The sequence below is a fragment of the Notechis scutatus genome, chromosome 2, assembly GCF_049901735.1.
Source record: "Notechis scutatus isolate UNSWTSFEM ecotype Mainland chromosome 2, rNotScu1.2, whole genome shotgun sequence".
Taxonomy (NCBI): domain Eukaryota; kingdom Metazoa; phylum Chordata; class Lepidosauria; order Squamata; family Elapidae; genus Notechis; species Notechis scutatus.
In genome coordinates this window covers 205,946,228-205,953,763 of record NC_142010.1, presented here as the reverse complement: position 1 = coordinate 205,953,763, position 7,536 = coordinate 205,946,228, and the positions used below count along the sequence as shown (strand labels likewise).

The window sequence follows — 7,536 nt, the reverse complement described above, 5'->3', positions numbered from 1 at the left end:
TGACCTCGGCGTTGGTGGGGCACAACGCAGGCAGCACCATATCCAGGTGTGCAACAAAAGTACTTCCTAACAGCAAGCCCCCCCACCATTTCCTCCCCATTCGCATGTTTTAATATAGGCCTTAATTTGGGGGGAGGGGCTTAATTTCATTTCATGCCTATAAAACATGCTGGGACTTCCTATTGGGGGAGGCCGTATTGTTGGAGAAACAGGGTAGTTTTTCCAAAGCTTGGTTGTTTGCCTGCAGATGTTTCATTATCTCATTAGTAACATCATCAATGTTTTCCTCTCAACTATGAAAGAGAAGCAGCCAAAAAGTAATTCAGAGCTATTATATTTATTTTGCAGATCTGGGGGTGTTAGCAGAGAAAATAATATGGCAACTCAGTAATTAAATCTAGTATTATCATTAAATCATAGAGGACAAAAGGGAAAAAGGTAGCTTAAGATACAGGCTGGTTCTGATCTTTCTTTGTTGCTAACCGTACATTCATATGCTTAACTTAGATGTAATTGACTGATTTATGCCATATTATGTATACCGTAATACAAACATAACTCTGTGAAGCCAATTGGATATGATATCTCTAGCAATAAATGTTATTTTTGAAAGATTTATAACATGTTACTTGCAATACGAAGCTGCCATATAACCTACAATTAAATGTAAACATATTCAAGTGTAATACCATAGTAAAATGCAAATGAAGTTTAAGTAGATGAAAGGAATAATACTAAATACTAAAAGTATTTGTAACTTTATTTTGAAAGAGCTAGAAGCTTAGAAAATAAAATTAGCTTGGCATTCACTTTTGAGCATGTGTCATAATTAAGTCATAGAGGTGCAATAATTTTAAGGATTAAAGAGTGCAGGCAAACCAAAAGGTTAATATATATATATAAACCTTCCACATTCATAAATTGATCATCCCATCTGAGTTCTGATAGAACTGCAGCTCACACAAATATGGATTGTTATCACAGATACGAATTGCTGTCACCATTTGTTCTTGCTGTGCCTAAAAAAATCAAATAGTAAAGTCAGAAGTTTTTACACTTGCTGCTATAAAGAGCAGTTCAAAAGAAATGAATGAGTTTGAAAATTCCTGACAACTGATTACAGGTATTATATAATATTAAGCTACATCCCAGGTAAAATGGTTTTGAATTTATTTCTAGTGAAAAGTTTTTATATTATGAATTTGTAAGGTTTTATTTCTTAAATTCTGATTACTAAAAATGAATATTATATTCTTGTCCAACTCTAACCATAATGAAGTCATGAGTTCTGTTTTGGTTGGGAGAGGAAGTTTTTGGAGGGTGTCAAAGTATTATTATAATTTTTAAAGCAACATCTTTTTAAAATATGTTGTAAACTTAATATTTCAGAAACTTTTGCTGATATTAATTGCTCAGTGATGTATAAATACCTATGTGCCAGGAAGTCCTAAAACATGATTCTGTGTTATAGAATCAAACTTTATTTTTCAAAATTCAGCATGTACATGTGTAAGCTAATTCAGTAAAAACAAATGTATTGATGAGTTGTACGATGTAGTCATGAAAGCAAAATATTACATTTAATAAATAGAGCTTCATTCTTACTAATATTACTGCTGCAACCAGACCTAACACTGATTGCCTTGTGGAATTTTATCCAAATAAGAAAAAATAAAGCTGAATTATATAGTAAGATTAATGCAACATTAAAGAATAGCTGTAGAAAAACAAAACATGTTGCTTAAAACATCAGGAATGTATAAAAGATCCAAGAAAAACGTTCAATCGTGGGAAAGAAGTCAACCTATTACAATCTATTATTAGCACAATCACTTTATCCCCAAAGGCTGGACTATTCTTTGCCATTTTTCCTATTCTGGAATAGGAAACATTCAAAACCACACTGGCACCCGAGATGTCCCATGACTTTAGGATTTTTGTTTGAGGCAAAACATTTAACATGGAAAGTATATTTAAAAATTCGGAAAACTCGAAGAGTTTCCTGAAAACTAAATTTAGATTAGTTAGGTCAGTTTAAGACCTAACTAGAGGACTGGGAACCAGGATCTCTATATATTCCTGCTTCAACTGAAGGACAACTTTATTGGATTATCCAGCGTTTTCTGGATTATGTATATGAAATCCAGTATATAAATAAATAAATAAAAGAAAAAGGGCAGGCAGCAGCACGTGCTGAGAGAAAACGGCTCAATCCCGGCCGCCCCCTTCGCGCCATCCCTTGGCGGGAGAAGACCGCAGTCCAAGGGGAAGGGCGTTTAGCCGCTCGGCCCGCCCTGGACGGAGAGCATGCGCAGGCTGCGGCTGGGCACGCGCGCGGCGGGGGAGGGGGGCCGTGAGAGCGCGGTGACGTCGCCAGGATGCGGGCAGGTTTCTGCCGCGTCCTCGTTCTCCCGTCGGGCGTGTGCGGAGAGTCCGGGCTCGGCGACACCGGAGCCGCGGCGGCCGCTGTCGTTGCCTCTCCGCGGGAGTGGCAGTCGGCGCCTTTGGCGCTGGGTCTGGCCTCGCTTCCTCTCACCTGCGTCCCTCCGAAGCCAGGCCTGCCAGCTCTCCCTCCATCTTCTCGCCGAAGGTGATGCAGTGTTGAGGTACCAGCGCCCGGACCTTAAGGAAGATCGCCGCCCCCTACCTGAAAAAGGTGACTGACATAGCCCGGGGTGGAAGGACACTCGGCTTATTTATTTATTTATTTGATTTGCCAATTGTTTACAAGATAATAAGTATAAGTGTATACATAGTTGTGAATACATGAAATGGGTACATATAAGAAAAATAAAAGAAGAATAAGAGAAACAATAGGACTTGACTTGTCCCTTTAACAAGCTTTGCCTGTCGGCGGAGTTTTTCAATGGTTTCTGACCTCTGGCGGCGGCACCAGCAGAAGCAAACGGGATAAATATGGAAAGGGGGCAGTTTAGACGAGGGAATTGGTGGTCTCTGGAAATGATCATCATGGTGATCTCGCTAGAATAGAAGCAGTAATTCTGGAATGGCTGGCCTCTCCTCCCCCCCACTAAATTTTCTCTCCAAGTATCCTATTTTTCAACGTTCACCTTCATTAGATCACTGTGTCACAAGGTCTGTTTTTTGGGTGGGGGACCGGTTTATTTTCTGGGATAAATTAGACTAGATTTGAAATCGCGCCTGATTAGGATTCGCAGTGAAATGATGTCGGGTGGCGTTTAGGTTTATTAAATAGGCATGACTTGTTAGTTTTTCACAGTTGTGGGGGGGAGGGTGTTCTAAAAATAGCCCATTTGTTTCTTAACTTTCTTTTCCTTGCCACAAAAAAAGGTGATTTATATAGAAACAACAATACAATTAAAAATGGTTAAAGCAGTCCAAATGGATGCCAAGGATATTTTAAAAACAAATCTTATCATTGACACACAGCAACATTCAGTGTGTATGGATGATAAGCAGCATGAAATTGTATATGGTTAGAATTCCAATACAGCTCAGTAAAACCCAGTTTGCTGTCATGGATGTTTGTGCAGGTGTTTCCCATGCATACCCTGCTGTTCTTTTCTCCCTAATTCCTGCTATAAGCACAACACACTTATGTATTTGTGGGGAGGGGGATCTGGAGAAAAATGTGTAAAGAATGCATAGTTTTTCAGTTTCTCCTAATGCCTAACTGCAATTGCTTAAGTATTGTGAAAGAATCCCGCTTTTGATGTGATTGGCTTTGACTCAACAGATGTACACTCAGCCATTATAATGTATAAAGTCTAATTTATGTCTCTGTGTTATATAGCTTGTTCAAGAAACCATGATTCAAATATAGTATGATTTCATTTGATGTGTTCCTTTAACTGAACATGGTTGGAGTGAGCCATATAAGATATTTCTAGATAAAAGGAGGCATGAGGAAAAGCCAAACATCTGTTTCTTGTTTTCATTTGAAGGTGCACAACACAAGATGGTCTTAATTTGTATCCAGAATTGTTCCCTACAGTTAGTTTACACAGAATGAATGAAGCCTTAGCCTTCTATACCCCGTACTGCTATAAAATATTTATGTTAAGCAGATGTTGGTCCAGTTGAAATAGCAACTGTAATACGCTTCAGAATCTTGGCATATTTATGACAAAGCATTTCTGAGGGAGGTTTTTTAATCTTATCTGCCAAACACAGAAGCTTTTATTTACTAATACAGTGTTTTATTTAAGAATCATATTGTTTGATAATCACAGTAAGGTGAGGTCAGAGAAAAGCTCTGGTGAACCACTAGTTTGCATAGGGTCTCATGCTTTGGTGATTATGGAAGGCAAATACACTTTGTAATAAATCATATGCAGACTTCAACATAAGTAGAAAATCTTTTATTTCAAATAGTTTTTCTCATGAATGTAAATGTATATGTAAATTTATATGGTAAAACTCAGTGGTCATCAGTGTTCTTGGTTATACTTGGGAGAGGAGAAACTCTGGGGAACTGCTCAGGGAAGTAATAATCAACTAAAATCATTTCTGTTCCTTCCATTTATGGAATTCTTAGTTGGATCAAGGGAGCTTTCCATGAATGAAAGGCCAAATTGATATAACCAGTAATTGGTGAAGTCCATCTTTTGGATCTCATGGGCTCCTGCAATTCTTTGCATAATATTTAAAAAAAAATAAAAATTCATTACAAAATGTACATTTGTAAACACTGAAAAGATGGGATAATCAACACAAGGTGTTGGAAGTACTGTGTTTCTCACAAAATAAGGCCGGGCATTGTTGTTTTTTGAGCACACACACACACACTCCCTTTGCCCCGAGGCTGCTTCTACCGGCCTATTGAAGTGGCTGGTGACTGCACTTGGGGAGCTTCTATCGCCCGAAAGAGACTGCCTAAAGGCGAGGGGACACGGGCAGCCATGCCACGCCTGAAGCGGCTGGGGACTCTGCCTTCAAGGGAGCTTTCGTCGGCCAATATCGGCCTCGCGGCGAGGGGTGTGTGTGTGTGTGCTCGCCCAAGGCCGCTTCTACCAGCCAATCGAAGTGGCTGGTGACTGCACTTGGGGAGCTTCCATCGCCCAAAAGAGACTGCCTAAAGGTGAGAGGACACGGGCAGCCATGCCACGCCCTGAAGCAGGTGGGGACTCTGCCTTCGGGGAGCTTCTATCGGCTATCAGGGTATTCTAGCCTAGGCTACCTGCAGGGCACTCCTAAAGGCAAGTCTTCTCCCTTCCCCCCATTTCTCTTCAGCTCGTGTAGTTCTAACGAACGTTGTGAGAAATGGCGGGGAAACGCATGGTTTAAATAGGCCTAAATTTTGGGGCGGGGCTTAATTTCACTTCATGCCTAGAAATCATGCTGGGCCTTCCTATTGGTGGAGGCCGTATTGTTGGAGAAACACGGTAGAGATTTGGGTCTGTGTGTATGAATTAGTGTTGGCATTGGGTGATTGCCTGCACATGTCCCTGCAACTTTCTTAACTACTTTTAGAAGTTATTAGCCATGGTCATCTTCCTACAGCTGAGAGAAAGTGACTGATCAAGCACACCTACTGTAGCTAGCTTCATGCCTAAGGTGGGACTAGAACTCAGACTCCTAGTTTGTATCTTGGTTTCTTTAATTACTATACTAAAATGGCTCTTGAGACTAATAAACATATTGCAATATTTAGAATTCTATCCACATCCTGTTTTATCACAGAAAAATAAATCCCTTGCAAACTATGTTTTTGGCTGGGACGGTCTCCTGCAACCCTTTGCCAGTAAAAACGGAGCTCTGTTTTTGCTGGCAGAGGCACCACGGGCTGGTCCTTCACTATTTGCAGAGTAGCCCCGCGGGCCAGATCTAAGCACTCCACAGGTCAGATTTAGCCCCTGGGCCTTGAGTTTGATACCCCTGCTGTAATGCAATAGCTAGATGGATTTCATTCTCCTTAGTGTGACTCACTTTTGAAGACACACATAAAAAGAGGCATACAATTGTGCTGTGTGAATTTGATCATAATACTGACTACTTGCTTCCTTGCTTTATCCTAATATAGTAATGTTTGGCTGAGATAATGACACTTGATATTAACAATGTTTTCTAGGAAATAATTATAGCCTTCACTTTTTCCCTTACTAGAAATATAAAATATAAAATCATTTTTCTATGTGGAGATTTATTTTCTGTGGCTTAATTCAATTATAATGTTGAAACTTGATCCCTAGTCAAGTATAGGTAGTTCTCAACTTATGACTTCAAAAATTGGGACTGGAATTTCAGTTGTAAGTCATGACTATTGCAAGTTGAGGCACCCATGTGATAAGACTCATTTTATGACTGTTTTGAGCCAGAAACCATTAAAAGAATCACAAATTGTAGTCACATGACGATGGGACACTGCAACTACAGTTGTTAGCCATTTTCCAAGTGTCCAAGATGCAGTCATGTGTCCATGGGATTGGGGAGGCAGCACATTTATGACAACCAGAAGAGCTTTACAGACTGTAAAACATACTTTTTGAGGTCATCATAACTTTGAACAGTCATTAAATCACCAATCATAAGTTGGTGTTGAAGGACATTTTTGAGTGTCTTAGTAGTTGCATTATATATACCAAAGTAATCTAAAATCACAAGATCTGATGTCTGGTAAGCTTGCAAAATTTTCAGTCTTGCAATAAAAAGATTTGGCCACATAATTAATTGGGGAAAAATAGAACTGCAAATTAATGTTACTAAAAAAAGTGCCATTTTATTACTATGAACATGTTTATTCAAAGGTGCAATATTTTAAATCTTGGCATAATCTTTAATTAGTTAATGGTCAGACACAGCTTTTTAAGAAAAATCCCTAACTGAGAATAGCATTTTGATTTTAATGTATTTTTAATATTTGAGCCAGGAATTTTTATGCATTAAAAACTACTGAATTTATATATTGGTAATATTGAATTGCCATCTTCTTGTGAGTATATTGGTGGGCCATGTTGTATGCGTGATCCTGTTTACACTGGTCAGTTTTGTCCTTTAAGATATTTCCAAGAAGGCTGTTCAGGTAAGTCCTTGCTACTGATCACTTGTTCAGTGACCATTCAAAGTTACAACACACTGAAAAATGAGACTTACAACTGGTCCTCAAAGTTGAGGCTATTGCATCTTCTGGTGGTCACATGATCACCAACTGCAACCTTCACAGCAGGCTCTTGCGAAGAAAGTCACTGGGAAAACCAACAGAAAGTCACAAGTGATCACCTGTGACTTTTTGACAAGCAAAGTCAGTCGGGAAATCAGACTCATTTAACAACTGGGTTACTAACTTCTTAACACCAGTGATTCACTTAACAATTGTGGAAATAAAGGTCATAAAATTGGGCAAAACAAATGTCTTACTTGGTAACAGAAATTTTGGGCTCTCTTCTGGTTTTAAGTCGAGGACCACCCATAAAGGATACAAATCACGAAATAGAAAGGAATCTAATCAGCCAACTAGTGAGGTCAGATTGATGGTTTCCTACCAACAAGGAATGGATGTAGATGTGCATGTTATATGAGGGAATGAATGCTCATATGCAGTTCCCAATTTGGGAA

The 7,536-nt window shown here is 39.3% G+C and overlaps 1 protein-coding gene across 4 annotated transcripts in view; it reads left to right on the top strand.

Moving 5' to 3' along the window:
- The window catches only part of AGTPBP1 (ATP/GTP binding carboxypeptidase 1), a 59,740-nt gene that overhangs the window by 1,086 nt on the left and 51,118 nt on the right, over positions 1-7,536 (top strand). For 2 of the 4 annotated variants that reach the window (XM_087957888.1, XM_087957886.1), the window contains exon 1: positions 2,356-2,656. The exons of the other annotated variants lie outside the window; for them this stretch is intronic. The gene's annotated coding sequence lies outside the window, so the exon portion shown is untranslated. Of the gene's footprint in view, positions 1-2,355; positions 2,657-7,536 lie in introns of those variants that run through there. 4 annotated transcript variants of the gene reach the window in all.